This window comes from Canis aureus, chromosome 18, assembly GCF_053574225.1.
Source record: "Canis aureus isolate CA01 chromosome 18, VMU_Caureus_v.1.0, whole genome shotgun sequence".
Classification (NCBI taxonomy): domain Eukaryota; kingdom Metazoa; phylum Chordata; class Mammalia; order Carnivora; family Canidae; genus Canis; species Canis aureus.
This window is the reverse complement of record NC_135628.1, coordinates 2,620,502-2,638,799: the sequence shown is the minus strand read 5'-3', so window position 1 is coordinate 2,638,799 and position 18,298 is coordinate 2,620,502. Positions and strand designations below refer to the sequence as shown.

At 37.8% G+C, this 18,298-nt stretch overlaps 1 long non-coding RNA gene across 1 annotated transcript in view; it reads left to right on the top strand.

Annotated features, from left to right (window-relative positions):
* LOC144288228 (uncharacterized) overlaps positions 1 to 15,304 on the top strand; it is a 68,914-nt gene extending 53,610 nt beyond the window's left edge. The window contains exon 3 of the long non-coding RNA XR_013356199.1: positions 15,166 to 15,304. This is a non-coding gene — a long non-coding RNA (uncharacterized LOC144288228). The remainder of the gene's footprint in view (positions 1 to 15,165) is intronic.
* Positions 15,305 to 18,298: the final 2,994 nt, after the last annotated feature.

Sequence of the window (18,298 nt, the reverse complement as noted above, 5' to 3'; positions counted from 1 at the left end):
AGAGAGAGAATGTGTACACACATGCAGCGGAGAGGGGCAGGGAGAGAATCATAAGCAGGCTCCATGCCGGTGTGGAGACCAAAACAGCTAGATCCTACCACCCTGAGATCATGACCTGAGTGAAATCAAGAGTTGATGTTTAATGGACTGAGCCACCCAGGCACCCCCAGTTCTTAGTAGTTTTATAACATTGTATCTTTTTTCTGTGTTCTCATGAGTATTTCAATAGGAACTCAGCAGCCCTTGTTGGAAGCCACTATTTCAAACTGTAGAATTTCTTTATTTTTTGCTGTATATTTCATTAAAGCAACTGGTAGTAGAAAATCATCTAAGATTTTGGCAATAGATTGTTGGTTTTTCCTTGTAAAGATGAAATTTGGGTACTGTTCCATATTTTTTCAAATACTTGAAATATTTTGTGAAAATTGGGCAACGAAATGTCTGGTGACTTCTTAAATTCTGACTTTTACTTTGGATTTTTTATGAACACAAAATAAGCCAACTCAGCTTTCCATATTTTTTCAAATTATTTGGTCATAGCAGAGAAGATATTTCTCCAATACTGTTTAGTCACACTTCTCAGGGGAGAAGTTCTCTATAGTTCTGTGTCAGTAGTAAACCAGCATAAGCTGACAGATAATGATATGACTACCCACACGCCTGTGTCTTATTTGGGTGACGTTTCCCCAGGGCAATGCAACCACAGAACAGAATTCTCTATGTATGTGGACTGGAAGACTACATGTTATTAAACTCAGTTTGAACAGTTGACATCAAGAAATCTCAAATGTTTTGACCTGTTTTAAGTAGGTCACAAAATTGCGTCTCACCCAACTTCTCCATTCCTATTATTGTTTTTCCATCTTACTCTTCTGAAAATAATTGACTTTCATGCAACCCTTTTATCTTTTTTAAAAGCTGAAAGAGGGCCTTTATAAGCAGTGGAGTAGGGAAAAAAAAAAAAAGGAAAGAAAAAGCTTCAAAGGAAAACTGAAGCACAACTTGAAACTGTGTCACAGAGCTGGGAGCTGCTGAAACACACACACAAAAAAATGATTTCAGACTTACGGCAAGTTGCCTGAAGAGAGCATGACTTCTCCAGTAACTTCTTTGGAGAGTTATAAGCAGCGATGCCGTCACTGAATCACAGCTTCCAACCCCAGTTGAGGAGGCGTCTCTCCTTTCGATCAGTGCTAACGGGGGTTGACAACAAGCTGGCTAGCTTTTGACTCATTCCACTAAGGTTGTCCTGTTTGTGTATCTGTACTCCTGTCAGGGCCCTGTTCCTTTTTCTAGAATCATGAAACAAAGGAAGGGGAAAAGAGAATATATCAAGGTGTTTGATGGAAGAAACCATTCAGTGCTATCCTCTTCTCTTTCCTCAACTCGGACCCAGTCCAAGTCACAACCACAGTATTTAGATGTGAAGTGTCATTGATAATGTGAAAAAATATGCCGTAATCATATGAACAGCACACTCAGTAGTGTTCTCTCATGTTTGCAGGGCATGATCTTTATCTATTCATAAGCAACAGATTACTGAATGCTTTAGACAACAACCACCTGAATATGCCTCACTGTTTTGTAAGGTATGAATATGGGCACAGCTCCTGGGTGGCTTTCCTGTTTCATGCCCTAGCAATGCCCCAGTGGTAGTATCTGGCTGGCGGTTAGATGGATCTGGATGGTTCAGGATGGCTTCACTCCTCTGTCTGGCACGTGGGGGAGGAAAGACTGAAGGCTGAGCTCAGAACCCCTCTTCCATATAATTTTAGGGCCTCCCCAGATGGTCTTCCCAGCTAAGTAGTTGGACATTTGGACATCTTTTATGGTAACTCAGGCTCCAAGAGGCTAAGATGGAAGTTGCTACATGTTTTAGAGTGTGAGCACAGACCTCTATTGATCAAAGCAGTTTTGAGCCAGCCCAGATTCAAAGGAAATAAGAATAGACTCCAACTTTCCCTGAAAAAGAAAATTAAAGAATGTGTGGCATTCTTTTATACACCTCAGGACGTGATACGTATTCGGTGCTTAATACCAACATATGGAATATTTCATGTCCTTCACTTCACTTCCATCTGTGCATTCGGCTCAATTCAGCACTGGGCAGACAAGAATTCAGGTTTTCTTATTTGTTTTCCTGACTATAATCGAATACAATTATGCGACAGAAAGACCGAGGGAGGGAGGGAGGTGGGCAAGGAAGGAGACAAGAAGGGGAAAGCTGAAAGCAGGGTTGGGGTGGGGGAGATGAAACATATAGAAGATGAAAAAAAGGTGGAGGAAAAAAAACGGCTCTCCTACTTAATTTCTTCAACTCAGACCCAAATTAATTGTGTCCTACCAAGTATCCCTCAATACAAAATAAGCTTTATTTCTGTGCTGGCTATCCCTAAGTAAAATGTTTTAAGCTGTTATGACTACTAGAAGGGAAGGATTGTTTCTTTTGTTTGCTTATTCCATGGCTTTTTCAGTATCTGACACAATATGGTAGGAACTGTGTATATAATAAAACCAGGTCACATGAAAGAAAATATGACCGAATCTAAACATGCAACCAGATTGAGATATAATGAATGGATCACATGTACCGGCTTTATTGTTACATTAAATGCACCAATGTACATCACCTTTGTAGATATGATCTAAGTAAAGCAAAATTATTGAAATAATTAGATATTTGGAAATGGCCATAAGGTCCGTTTCCACGTCTTTTTTTTTTTTTTTTTTAAGACTTTATCTATTTATTCATGAGAGACAGACAGAGACAGAGACACAGGCAGAGGGAGAAGCAGGCTCCATGCAGGGAGCCTGACATGGGACTAGATCCCAGGACCCCAGGGTTACACCCTGAGCTGAAGGCAGACGCTCAACCACTGAACCACCCAGGAACTTCTTTTACATTTTCCCTATAGATGATTGGAAACTTGTTTGAGGATATGTCTGAGACAAGTAAGTAAGGATTAACATATATCCAATGAACGTGACACTTATATTTTAGAATTAGGGTTTTTTCCCCCCTAAGGCACAGTGTCCTTATGCTTATTCAACACCAGGCCACCATTGCCCTATAGCATAACACTACCTATTTGTGTAGCAGAAACGTGACTTATTACCAGGCCTGTGTTTTGGGAATCTGAACTGAGAATGCCATCATGAGGAAGGAAGGCTGTTCTCAGAATCTCAAGTCATTAAAAACAAATCTATACAAATCTATATTGGAGATCTCAAGTCATCCTCAACTGAACACAAAGAATACCTTGTGAATATAGATTAAGAAACACATCTTCTCCAACGTTATATTTTTCTTTTATAATGTAGGGTGTAATGTAGATATGTAGAAACATTTTTAGAACACAAATATCAAAAGTTCATGGAAATCTAAAACATGTAGCTTAACAAATACTATTATTAAGCTACATACCTAATAGAAATGATCCCTGGAAAGTAATTATCACATGACCATGATTTTGTCATTATTTTGTCAGTTTCTGGAATCAACCAAAATATGTATGTAAATTATTTTAAAAATTCATTTGGAAGTATCAGACTATAATGCTTTGATACAAACTTTATTAATTACCATAGAATTTAACTGAAGCCTCTGCTTCGTGTGTGTGTGTGTGTGTGTGTGTGTGTGTGTGTGTATACACGTGTAGTAGACATAGTAATTTCCTTGGGATGTCTGAAGCTTTATTCACATTAAGCTATGATGTGCCTTATCACTTGTTTATTTCTTTTTTTAAGATTTTATTTATTTATTCATGAGAGACACACAGGAAGAGGCAGAGACACAGGCAGAGGGAGAAACAGGTTCCCTGCAGGGAGCCCGATGGGGGACTTGATCCCAGGACCCTGGGTCATGCCCTGAGCTGAAGGCAGATGCTCAACCACCGAGCCACCCAGGTGTCCCATCTCACTTGTTTAAAATGGTTATTTAGGGGCGCCTGAGTGGCTCCATCAGTTAAGCGTTTGACTCTTGATTTCAACTCAGGTGATGATCTCAAGGTCGTGAGATCGACCCTGTATCGGGGCTCCATCCTGGGCATGGAGCCTGCTCAGGATTCTCTCTCTCCCTCTCACTTCCCTCCCGACCCCGCTCATGCTCTCTCTCTCCCCCAAAAATATGGTTATTTAAAGGAATCTGCATCATATTTCTCAAAGAAGAAGAAACAACAGAGATGATGTTTATATAGCACTATTGTTTTATTAAAACTATTCCTAGAGGCAAGAATCTCCACTATTTATTTAGAGGCTTATGATTTTTTAATATATTTTTTCTGGTTCAGAGAAAAATAATCAAGAGAAGTCAGCAACTTAACTTATGTATACATTATCCCATAAAGTTAATCTTTTACATTTTCTGGTATTTGTATACCAAAAACACTTCATATAGGAAATTTTAGGAACTGTGTGTTTGGGGCATGCTTTCCACAATTAACATGCATTTCAGTAGAAGATAAGTATCACTGTATTGAAAACTTAAACAATTTCTATTGTAGAACATTCTCAATTAAATTTTAGGATAATTTTTTTCCTCTTTAAACCCTGTAGCCAACTTACTTTAAAAATTTAAATAGATGTGGAAAAAAATGTATGCGACGATGGCTTGATAACAAATATGGAAATTAAAATGCTCATGCAATAATAATTTCAAGATACTTAAATCATTGCTTAAAATAAGTCCATGCGTATATACTTTGGACAGATAATGTAGCACATACTACGTGTCAGGTGCTAGGCTGCAGGCTGGAAATTTAATAATTAATGCATATGCTCTGAACACAGTTAAGAAGATTTTCTGTGAGAAAAGACATATCCAGCTTGACTCAAAGCATATTCTTTGGTGACATGAATATTTTAAATATTATTCTTTAACTCTAAAACATGGTCAGAATTTTTGCAGGTTAAGTCAAGAATCCAAAAAAGTTTAAAATTCATTATTTCTCTCAAAGTCAGAAAGGAGTGTAATGACTTAATCAAACACCTCATATAGTCTACTAATTGTTCTACATTGTCCTTGGCCAATAAAAATTCATTCAAGAGACAACCTGTTTCAGTTTTCAGGTGCCTGTAGAGTATAGTATTTACTTAAAATAAACCCCAAACTGCTGGTTGTCACTCACAGGTGCTTGTGGGAGGGGGGAAAGCAGGATATAGGCAGTTTTGCTGTCTAAATCTTAATTCTTGAGACACCTGGGTGGCTCAGGGGTTTAGTACCTGCCTTTGGCCCAGGTTGTGATCCTGGAGTCCCGGGATCGAGTCCCACATCAGGTTCCCTACAGGGGGTCTGCTTCTCCCTCTGCCTGTGTCTCTGCCTCTCTCTCTGGGTCTCTCATGAATAAATAAATAAAATATTTTTTAAAAATTAAAAAAAATAAATCTTAACCATTCTATCTATACCACCCAATTATATACTCATTTTTTTTTATGGTCCCTCTTCCCCTATTAAAATACCGTCCACAAGAATGAGGATTTTGTTTTGTTGATCATTATTTCCTAAGCAGTTAGAACTCTTTCCCAATGAAAGATGCTCCATGAATATTGGATGAATAAACAGACACAGTATAATAGTCACAAAGTCGAGAGGGCAGATGCTATCGATGAGCCAGCACGTCTGCCTTGGGCCATCTGAGGCCACCGGCAGCTAGAGACGGTTTGCAGCGTTTCTTAACCAGAAGCCCTGGTCCGTCTCCCTTCTCTGCCTGAGAGCTTCTCCACCACTAAGGGAGCTTGCTCCCCACCATCAGATGCAATTCTGCAGCTTATCACCCTTGTGAGCAACGCTCCCCCTGGGGCAGGATGAGGGTTAACAGGAGAGTGCGAGGGTCAACCTGCTTCCAGTAGGTAAGAGGGTCCTGGGTGAGTTTCACAGTGATGCTCGGAGGGCCCTACGCCCAGGCAGGATGGAGCCATCGTCGCTCTTAGGAGCAACTTCCTCATGAATATGTTCACTGTGGGCTCTTCTCTGTCCCACTCTCCTCTCTCTCCGCCTGGGCTTCTCAGGACTACACTGTGGAGAACCCAAACTATGGACACTTAAAAGTCATTAATGAGCAAGTGGGTAATGATTAAACTTTTTTATTCTGTTATTTGTCTGGATCAAGGGAAAAAACAACTAATTCAAGAGTCATTAAAATTATGCATCAAACAACTCAGTCAATACTTACAAAGTACTAATAGGTTTCAAGCAGGTTTTGTCCAGGAGGGTGTATTCATCCTTATGCTTTATGCCAGTGCCTACATCCCTGCCGCTCCTAGGTACGTTTCTAGGTTTAAACTGTAGAAAAGAACTCATCTTAAATAAAGCACAGAGCATCTTATTTCATGTTTAACAGTTATTTTTCCTGGAACTTCAAAAATTACATTTCTTTTTTTTTAATTTATTCATTTATTTGATAGAATGAGCACAAGCAGGGGACAGGCGGGGGGTGGGGGTGAAGTAGAAGCTGGTGCCCTGAGAAACACGGAGCCCGACGTGGAACTCGATCTCAGGACCCTGGGATTATGACACGAGCAGAAAACGTTCAACAGACTGAGCCACCCAAGTGCCCTAGATTTCAAGAGAAGCAGTTAAAATACAGAAGAGTGACTTTTTTTTTTGTATATTATCAGTAAGAATCTTTAGGCTTTGTGTATAATCCTTCCAAATGTCATCTTGAAGATTGTTTGTTTTCTAGTGAATCTTTCAAGTACATTCCATCTTTGAAACATCTCTTTTTGAAAAGAAGAACTTTAAACACAAAGTTGAAAAGAAATTTGCGATAACTAATTTTACCTTTAGGTGAGGAACCTCAAAACTGATATGTTTTTATTGCTATATCACTTAGCAATAGTACTTTTTGATGTTTGGCATATTGATCTTGTGTGATTTAGCAAATCACATAAAATGGGATCCATCCTTTTCGTTACCAAAAACATACCACTCGCTAACCTATGTGAAGACAAAGTGAAAAAGAAGAGAGACTCTTTCGTTGATGAGAAGGTTGTATCTCAGCACCTCTCTGGGTATGTGCCACGTAAGAAGGTCGCATTAAAATTGCTCCACCTTGTTGCTAAATCAGATGACCATAATGAGTTCGTTGGTGTTTATATAAGCCTCATAATCACAGCGTTTGGAAAAAAAAAAAAACAGGCAAATTTATTTCACTTTTATGTAATAGTTCTAAATTAATCATCAGCCTTCACAAAACAATTCTGTTCTACGTGGATATTTGGCAGCTTGGATACCTCCAGCGTCATGAAACCACATCCCGTACAGCATTTCCATTGTCTCAACGCTGAATCAGCTTGGTCCCTAGCAGCTCTGTCAGTGGAGAGGATACGGCCACAATCCTGAGGACTCAACATGAGAGTGGAAAACATCACTTCTGCTCACACTCCATTGGTAATTTGCTTGGGTGGACGCTCCTCCCTGCGAGGGAAGAGAGAAATACGTTGTTCCCATGTTCCCAGAAGGAAGGAAAGATGGGTTTTGGAGGACCGCTCACTATTCCCTAAGCAAACAGTCAAGGCTTTCGGTGTAATAGGTATGCCCATTACAGGTATAAAAACATTTTGTGTGATTTTAGGATTCTTGAGGTTGGTCTGAGTTTAAAAGGCGATATCTGTAATATTCATTCCCATTGTGTGTGCCTAAGAAATGGTGTCGACCGGTCTTAATGAACAAGGATTTTAGTTTCTAATGTATAAATTAAATCTAGTTTATGCCATGTTTTAATAAAATATCAATGCAAAACAATTAGTGACTTGTCATATTCAAAGAAGTTTAGTGGCAAAACGTCTCCTGTAGGCGTGTCTAACTACTTGTGCACAGATTCATTTCAAACTCGTTACAGAATCGTTCTGATTAATAACATTGCTAGATTTTTGTCAAAGCTGAAAAATAGCAATTGCCATCACTGCACACATCCTTCCTTGGTGATGAAATCCATGACACCGTGCACGTAGGCAAGGACAGCTCCTTTTCTTTTTTCGATGACCGTATGCATATGTTAGTCACGTAAAAACAAATAATCTTCAAATCCTCTGCTACTGCAGCGCCTTTGAGAGCAGAAAATATCAATAATTTCCTCTTCCAACACATCTTAACATATAGGTGGAGACATTGATTAGCCAGATGCACAACATGTCTAGAAACATTCACACTTTGAATACTTGTCACTATAATTATTTAATAATTGTCTCAGCCTTTTATTTCAGAAACATGAGTCTTTGTATTGTTCTATTGTGTAGAGATTGAAAGCTATAGATTTAAAATTGATGATTTGTATACACTACTATAGCATTAATTTTACAACATAGAGAGGCAAAATGAGCCAGCTTGATGATGGTGTCATCTAGCTTCGTGAAATAATTTTTCAAGAATACTTATTTATGAAATAAAGTAGATCTAACAGTAGCACATAAAAAATGCAGGGGTATTTATCTATTTTGTATTATTTATTCATGATACTTCTCTTTTCCTCACTCTTGCCATGGTTTAATACGGAGGGACAAAAAAGTCTACTTTTCCAGTGACCTTTGCCTTGACCAGGTAATTTTTTTTTTCTTTCTTTCTTTCTTTCTTTCTTTCTTTCTTTCTTTCTTTCTTTCTTTCTTTCTTTCTTTCTTTCCTTCCTTCCTTCCTTCCTTCCCTCCTTCCCTCCCTCCCTCCCTCTTTCTTTCTTTCTTTCTTTCTTTCTTTCTTTCTTTCTTTCTTTCTTTCTTTCTTTCTTTCTTTCTTTCTTTCTTCTTTCTTCTTTTTGCCAGTGGAATACAAATAGAACAGATTTACCATTACCGAGCAGAGGTTTTTAGAGATGTTGTGTGTTTGCACTGACCACTCTGGGAACACATCCCATGTAAGATAGGCCCCTTCATCCTGGATCCCAAAGCGAGGAAACACACAGAGCAGTGTCTCACCCAGCTTGCATCCTACGTCCAGGTCCAGCAACGATAAACCCTGTAGAGCACTCAAGAGTCACTATAGACTCTCAGACGCTGAAGCAAGACCTAAATGCAAGACATTATGAACATCAGAGTTGCCAGTTGAATGTTGTGTATGATCATGACAAAACCAGACTGATGCCAAGAGTGACACCAGATGTAGAACGTTGCCAGGACAAAACCTCAACAGCGTGGCATTGGCATTAGAGACTCATAGTTCAGGCATTCGGCTGTTATTGCAGATGCAAAATATTCAGCCCATGTAAAATAGTGAACAAAATTTGGTAAAACCGTCACCTGACATAACTTTGGGGTAGAACTGTTCCTAATGAGCCCTGGAACGAGGGCACAGGAGTTCCCCAAGCTGGGGTGGTTTCTGCTAGTTCTGAGCAGAAACAGGAAGAGGCACTGGATGTTTCTGTTTACTCCTCTGAATCCTTCCTCTTCCCTGAAACCCCACGTCCCAGAGGAGAGCTGCTCCTTTAGGTTGTGTCCTAGAATGAGGAGACTTAATCCCAACACTTAGTCTGTGGCCAATCACAGCTAAATCTAGCAGAGGTCATCTCTGCAAATCACAGCATATTGCTTAGTAGAGAAGCAGCCAAAAATGAATAGACCTGTGAGTCATTAACATTTGTCGCTGTCACTCACTGGTTTCCAGGGTTATTATATGCATATGGCAGGGCAGATACAGACAACTAGATTTTCCTTTACACTGAAATATATTGTTTGTCATTAAAATATTTTGAAAATAAATGCTTTGATTTTTTCTTTTCTACAATAATATTTTAAAGTGTTCATGAAATGGTTGCATTTATAATGCATCTAAATGTTCATCCTTTTATAGTTTTGTATTATTGCTGCCCCATGTCTTAGAATCATCATATAGTCTTTTTTTTTGAAGTACTACTTTGCCTAATGTGTGTCTGGGATATCAGACTTCAGATTCTTAAAGGAAAAAATTAATTGTTGATTACAATCAGCAGTTGAGCCAATTAAAAAAATAATTTCTGCTAAAATAGTTCGTGTTTAAATTGCATGTAATAGTCTCATTAAAGGAATACATCAATAATTTACCTAGAGATAATGTTTTAGCAGGCAATGTTTAAAAGAATTTAGACCAATGAATTGCGTAATCATTCACAAATCAGTCATTATCTATCAAAGATTCCTTCAATAATTTGTCTAATGTTCAGATTTTAGATTTGTAATTACAAGGTTTTAAGGGTACTCCAATCAGCTGTATAAATCTGTAACTTTCCCAAAAAATAAAATATTGTATACTAAATTGTATACTAATTGTATTGTATACTAAATCAGACTTTCTATGATGATTAGAAAGGTAAATTTATTTCAAAAATCAATGTGTTTGTAGCTGATATGCAGTCTTTTGATCTGAATTTCACGCTAAAATAAAAGTTGGTAATAAGGAGAAGAGAATATAATAATAGTTTTGATGCAAGCAGACCCAGTCGGAACCCAGGAGCAGGTCCCACAGGACTAGCCAATCGGTCCTTGGCTGTGTGCAGGGCAGGAATCAAACATGAGCCAGAGGAACTGAAAAGAGGGGTTATTGTGTAGTGTAAACGACAGGCATAGCAGACAGAGTGTCTGGGCTTGGAAAGGAGAGTGAATCTTGATGTCACGTAGAGCTAGGGGGTTAAATTAGGAAAGGGTCGAGGGTACACATTCTTCCAGAAATTCAGGGTAGGTTCCAACCAAGGGCAGATGTGAAGTGAACAATAGGTGCTACTCCATAAATAATCAAAGGTAGGGGCATTGATGCCAGTGTCAGCCCAGGTTGGTTTGAAGCTAAGTCCTGGAACGTGTTTGGGATCTGGCTCTTGTTAGGTGTTATCAGGTGTTTGGGGCCTAGGGCAAAATTCGGAGAATGATTAACTTTCTTGCTTCCCCTAGAACTGCGAATGCAGCATCTTTGGCTTATTCAGAAGCAAAATGTGGAACATGAGTAAATGGGGCCTAGCAGAAAACCAGCAGAGAGGGAGCCTTTCTCAAGTAGAGTCCCATCTGCCTACCACCACCCCCAATACTAGTTTCGACTCTTTCTTGTAAAATGATCCCTGAATAACTGCTGTGTCCTTTTTGAGTAACCTGATTTTCCTGAAGGTGGTTTTGTTAAGTCATCCCTACACTGAGTCAATTCAGTACCTCTTTCACTTATAAAATATATCTCAGTCTATGACTTATTGGTTGTGCAAAGTGAAGAAAAAACTCATTTTTGTCATATTTCCTCATTTAAATGTGGACAATAATATTCTCATGTAGTTACTGTGAGTAAAATATCTTAACACAAAACAGAGTATCCAGTAAATGATAAGTATATAAATATTCGTGCATTTCCAAGTCACTGAGACATCCCCACCTCCTCCCTGTGTAATCACCTATCTTGTTTCCAGAAGTCTTCTTTATTCTTAAAAATAAATTTTCTCTTCGTACTTAGCAATGCCTACGGGTAGTAGACAAAATATGTCCTTATACAAAGGAAAGCAGGGGATCCCTGGGTGGCGCAGCGGTTTGGCGCCTGCCTCTGGCCCAGGGCGCGATCCTGGAGACCCGGGATCGAATCCCACGTCGGGCTCCTGGTGCATGGAGCCTGCTTCTCCCTCTGCCTGTGTCTCTGCCTCTCTCTCTCTCTCTCTCTCTGTGTGACTATCATAAATAAATAAAAATTAAAAAAAAAAATTAAAAAAAAAAAAAAACAAAGGAAAGCAACGTGCGTCTGTATACATAGCGGTTATAATCCTCAACATTGATGTAAGTAGCTATACTCTTAGAGAATTATACATGGATATGTACGTGCACGTGCCTGGGTGCCTTTACCTACATGTTCAGATTAGTAGAGAAGAGGGAAAACGATATACTTTGTAATAGACAATACAGCCTCTGTTGGAGTATAGATGATAAATAACAATAACGTGTGGCCTTTGAGTCATTTTGGAGGTCACCCTTCTTCTCAAATACAAATGAATCAAGTCAAATTCTTTAAAAATTTTAATTAAAAAGAAAAAAAAATTTAATTAAAAAAAAGAAATTTAAAAATTTCTTTTTAAAAATTTGATGAGCATTATTAAGACTCATGTTTCTAACAAGGGCCCATTTGTTGGGCTGTCACAATAAAAATTAACACCAGCATTTATGAGGCCCTGGCTCTTTTCTCCTGGAGGAACTATCTTGCCCATTGTTTGTCATGACCCCTGGCTCTACACATCGAGAAACGCCTCCTGTCCATCGAGCTCTTTGGTCACAGCTTCTGTGAACGGGTATTCTGGGGCCCTCCACCCTGGGTATCGTACTCCCTCTAAAGCCTACTGCTTATGGAAGACTAATGGTCTCAGTGATTCCAAAAGTCAATGGTGTGTTTAGTTCAACCTCATGGTTTCTTTGCAAACAAGACCCCTTCACAAGTCCAAGTTCGCTAGACATTGCGTTCATCCCTAAGGGCAGGCAGTTTTCCCCAATCAAAGGTATCAAATCTGCTTTATTTCCTGCTGCTTTGCTCCCATGTGCCCCACCTCAATTCAGGTCTCAAATTTGAGCACTCTCTCGTGCTCCCTTCCTCCCTCCCTCTCTCTCTCTCTTTCCCGCACACTGTCCAATAGAGATATTATACCAAAACTCTGGATCTTCCATTGTTTGGAGTTAGAATCGGTGGTTTCAGCTTGGAAAGCCCTTCATCCCTTCGTCTGTGCCCGCCAGCTGGCCAGTTCGTTCAGGTATAAACCCGTCTCTTCCCACACGGGTTTTAATCCAGCCCCACAGAAGCTCGCACAACCCAGCAAGGGTTCATATTCTTCCTGTTTCTAGCTTCTCCCCTGGAACAGCTGACCCAGCAAATACATGTGGTTTTTTTGGTTTTCTTTTTTCCTTCCTTGTTGCAGATGATGATTAAGTAAATCTTTTGCTGTTACAAACATGGATTACTGTTTTTAAAGTCTCCAGTATTAGTTTTCTCACTTTTTGCCATGCAGCTGTTAAGTCAATGCCACATATTTTTGGGTTTGGCTAAGACGGAGCCCTGCTTCAAAAAGTCGCTTTCTCTGTGAGCTAGGATGCTAATTTTCCGTATTGTTAGGGACTATATTTAATAATGAGAAAGCAAAACTATCCATCCAGTGGTCTCCATAGACTGGTAGTTCAAAGAAGTCAAAAGGAATGTTCAAGAAACCAATTATTTAGTGATAAGTATGTAAAAACTGCAAAATATGAGAGGCAACTTGGGAAGTAATGGGAATGAAAGACAGCAAAGGTGACATCCCACTGAAAGAAGAGAGAAACAAACAAACAAAAAATATTAGCCCTTTGAAAATACCTGCATTGCACTTTATTAAATTATGAGTTGGGTATGATGCTTAAATAAGTCTTCCTCCAAAAAAAAAAAAAAAAAAGTCTTCCTCCAGATATCAAGGAGGCAGATGAAAAAAAAAGAAAGCCTTCGAATAGAACAAGTAGATTGTTTGCTTATTACATCAACATCTTCAGAGGGTCCTGAGTTTTTAGAAAGAATAATAAATAACAAATAAGTTGTTTAGAAATGGCCAGTGGTACCATTCCCTGTGAGCCAAATAAGGACAAAAACATTAGCTCCAGAGTACTTATGCATATAGCTGGATATATAACATGGGATTAATTAAAGGCACCTAGGGCATTATTCAAAGGTGGAGAGAGGCAAGTTTGAGGGAGGACCCCCTAAATATAAACAGAGTAGAGAAAAGGAAATTACTCTGTTAAAGAAATGAGCTTCAAGAAATTGATTTTTACTAATGATAACAAATAGAAATGTTCTCAGGAAAGCAAGTTCAAAAGGTAAATGAGTCCAGGAAATCACAAAGCCGACTTTCGGAAATCATTTCAGCTGTACTTTCTAAATGTTTATATTGAATAAGAAAAAGAATGAAAATAAACCATCCAAACTCATAGCTACATAATACTGTGAAATTTAAATCTGCTAACATGGAACGAGGGAAAGAACAATCAGGATAAAGGTAGTTCAAAGATACGCTTCTCCCAGAACACAAGGCAGAGGAACACCCTTTAAGATGTATTTTATATTTAGGAAGAGATAACCGAAATAAAGCATCAGTGCTGCCCTTTAAGGTAAATGAAATAGATTTGATACTGGTGGAGCAATTAAAGCGTATAATCCTTTTTTATATTTTATTTACATTTTATTTTATTTTTTTTCCCATTGCTAACAGTAATACATGCAGTATGGGAAAATGAGCTTGGATCTTACCCCTGCCGCTAGCTTTTCATTATTCTCCCAGACGCACCCGCTGTTGTCTGTCCTTGGAAATGCTTTCAAAGATAGTCTCAAATTATTTGGGTATGCACATGCATTGGCGTGTAAGCAGAAACATTTATACACCAAAAGGCAGCCCACTATACACAGTAGTCCGTACACTGATGTCTTTAATAAGTGATATATCTTGAAATTTTTGTGTAAGTATGTATGCAGCTTCTATATTCTTTTTAACAGCTGCGTACGTAGGCTTATGCACACGTATGCAGAGTCAGACCAGAGTTAAATATCGTCACATCCTCTAATACAAACCAAGTGATACAATTGCTGTCTTATAGGGTATGTAAAAAATCTTAAATTTGGTAAATATGTCTAACTGCATTATAGTTGAACTTCAAAACATCAAAGTACAATGCATATCATCTCACTTCCTCTAAGTATGGCATCAAAGGTGCCTCCTGAAACCAGGAACGATGGCATATCATGATTTTGAGGGTTTTTTTTTTTATTATGAGTATGACCAAACACGTTTATGTGTTTGAAATCTATTTGTATTGGTTTTTTTTTGCCCATACTGTATACTTTTATTTTTTTATAATAAATTTATTTTTTATTGGTGTTCAATTTACCAACATACAGAATAACACCCAGTGCTCATCCCGTCAAGTATTGGCTTTTAATTGAATTCTCGGTTCATATCCTTTTTGTTTTTTATTGTGCTCATGGGTATATTGACCTTTCAAATGTATTTGACGGGGAACTTAGCCCTTTTTATGTGAGCCGAGTTACAGATACATTCTCATTTTTCCCCTTGTCATTTTTATATACCTTTTTCTTTATAATTATTTTAAAAGTACATGAAGTTATTACTTTTTATAATATGTAGATATTGTGTTAGACTTATTTATTCCAATATTATAAGATTATCCCATATTTTTGGGACTTCTATGGTTTAATTTCTCATATTTAAATTCCAGATCCACTTAGAAATTTGAAATGCATAAGGTGGCAGGAGAGAATGGAACTTCGCTTCTTATGATGACAGTCCTGTTGTCCAGTGTCATTCATCAAATATTTATCTTCCCTGCTGTTATGATACATGACATTCAAAATTGTGGGGGGTTTTGGACTTTCTACTAATTTATTTATCAATAAAACACTTTTAAACATATTGTAATGGCAGTACTATTTTATATTGAATTTTGGTAAGCCCACGTAATTTCTCTTCTTTTTTTGGAGTTTACTTACTGGCTTGATGTGTGTGTGTATGTGTGTGTTTGTGTGTTTCTAAGCCCCCAAATTATTTTTTTGTATTTATTGAGCCACAGTAAATTTATATATAATTTATATATAAACTTTCAGAAAAGTTTTAGGACTTACTTAAAGTCTTTAGGATATTAAGTAGTCGATCAAAAAACATGAGATTTTTTTTATCCCAGGATGCCATTTTTTGTCTTTTTCAATTTCTGTGTTTTATAGCTGAGATAATTGTAGACTTAAATGCAATTGTAAAAAGTTTTTTTTTTAAACTAATGATATTATAATGTGATTTTTAAACTCTTTAGCCTATTGATATGGTACATTGCATTAATTGATTTCTGAATGTTAAATCTACCTTCCATAGCTAGAATATCCTATTGAGTTGCAGAGTAGAACACTTTATTAGTATTTTTTGAAGATTTTATTTATTCACTTGAGAAAGAGAGAGAGTATGATTGGAGGGTGGGGGAGGAGACTCCCCACTGAGCAGGGATCCCAACATGGGGCTGGATCCCAGGGCCCTGAGATCATGGCCTGAGCCCAAGACAGACACTCAACCATCTGAGCCACCTGGGTGCCCCAAGTATAATACTTTAATATATTATTGGATTTTATTTACAAATAGTTTGTTGAGAGCTTCTGCATCTGTATTAAAGAAGGATATTTATTGACTATAGTTTCCTTTTTTGTAATGCATATCCCTGCTCTGGTTATTAGTAGGTCATCAAATTATTTAATAGCTATAGGTCCATTTCAATCATTGATTTCTCCTTGTTTGAATTTTGGTTTGTGCTTTTCAATTATTCTATTTCATCTATATTATTAAATTTGAGGACATGGAACTATCTGTATTATTCCATTATAATCCTTTTAAGGTCCATGAGATCCGAAGTGATGACACTCTTTCATTTCAGATATTTGTGATTTATGTCTTCTCTCCTTCATCTTTGTTAGACTCTCTGTGGGGTTTTCAATTTTCTTAGTCTTCTCAAAGAAGTACCTTTTGATTTTGTTGATTTTCCTCATTATTTTTTGTTTTCAGTTTTATGTATTCTGTAATTTTTATTATGTCTTCCCTTCTGTTTGCTTTAGATTTAAAACTGTTCTTTTACTCTCATTTCCTAAGGAAGAAGTTTAGGGTATTGATTTTGGATCTTTTTTTTCCCAGATGATGTAAATTTCCCTCTAAGCACTGCTTTTGCTGCATCACGCTCATGTTTTTTTAATATGTTTACATTTTTCTTACATTCAAAATATTTTCTTATGAGAATTTTTCACTAAGTCATGTGTTATATTAGAAATGTGTTGTATGGGCAGCCTGGGTGGCTCAGTGGTTTAGCACCGCCTTCAGCCCAGGGTGTGATCCTGGAGTCCTGGGATCGAGTCCCACGTGGGGCTCCCTGCATGGAGCCTGCTTCTCCCTCTGCCTGTGTCTCTGCCTCTCTCTGTGTGTCTCTCATGAATAAATAAAATCTTTAAAAAAAAAAAAGAAATGTGTTATTTGATCTCCAAATATTTTAATATTTTGGGATTTTCTAGCTGTCTTTATGTTTTGGGTTCTAGTTTAAATTCAATGTGTTCTGAGGGCATTGTATGATTTCTGTTCTTTTAAATCCATTGAACTGTGTTTAATGGTGTGGAATGTGGTCTATCATGGTGAATGTTCCATATGAACTTGAGGATAACATGTCCTTTGCTTCTGTTGGATGGACCTTTCCATATGTTCAGATAGCAGGCATTTCCTGTTAGGGGTGAGTTCTTCTATTCTCTGCTTCCCTTGAACCAACCAAGATCAACAATTATATGGCTGCTAACCCTGTCATCTCTCTCATCACCCCCTACTTCCTTGCCTCATTGAGAGATTGATTCCTTCAAATTTCTTATCTATATAATTCCTCAGGGAACTATCTCTTTTGCTTATCCTTAGACTCTTGAAATCAAATGGAATCATTCTAGACCACGCACTGATATATCTTTTGTTTCAATTAAGTATGATAGGTTTTTCAGAAAAAGCAGACTCCTGTCTTTGGAGTATGGCTGATACTGTTGGTTCTACAGGACTGTCTGACACCCACAATGATAAGTAGGTCAACATACTGTGTCAGATCTTTCAGAGTTTTGTCAGGCTGGGCCACTCACATGAAAATTGTTTAACATGACTCTAATAGGAATAATTTTCTAAAAAAAACATTCTAAAATAAAAATATTTGAAAAAATTCTATTAAAAATAGCACAGCTATGGGCGAAATGTATAGCAGTTCATTAAAGTGTGTTAATAAGCTGGTGGGGGTGCAGAATTAGTAATTGGAAAAATGTATTAGAAATTAAGCAAACACCTTATTATATACCTATCATAAAAACCAATATTTGAAACAACCATTTTATGTTTTGTATGAAACATTTGTTGTAATGAATGTAATTTAAAAGAAGCAGAGACAGTGATGAGGTAACAAGGTTTATATGATCTCAGGACCCTTTCCCTCTAATTAATTAATTTATTTTTTTTAAAGGGAAAGAGGGGCGTGCACATGCATTTATGAGCAGACGGGCGGAAGGGGAGAGGGAGAGAGAGAATCTTAGGCAGGGTCCATGCTCGGCACAGAGCCTGACATGGGGCTCTATATCAGGACCCTGAGCTCGTGTCCTGAGTGGGAATCAAGAGTCAGCCGCTTACCTGACCAAGCCACCTAGGTGCCCCACAGTATGCTTTCTCTTAAGCAAATGTGCTCAAAAATCATTTATAACATGCATATCTATCTCTTACAAACTGGAACTGTGATAGAAAACTATAAATGTAATAGAAATTCAAGCAGTTGATAGGGGAAAAAAAGAAAAAGAAAAAGATCTTTG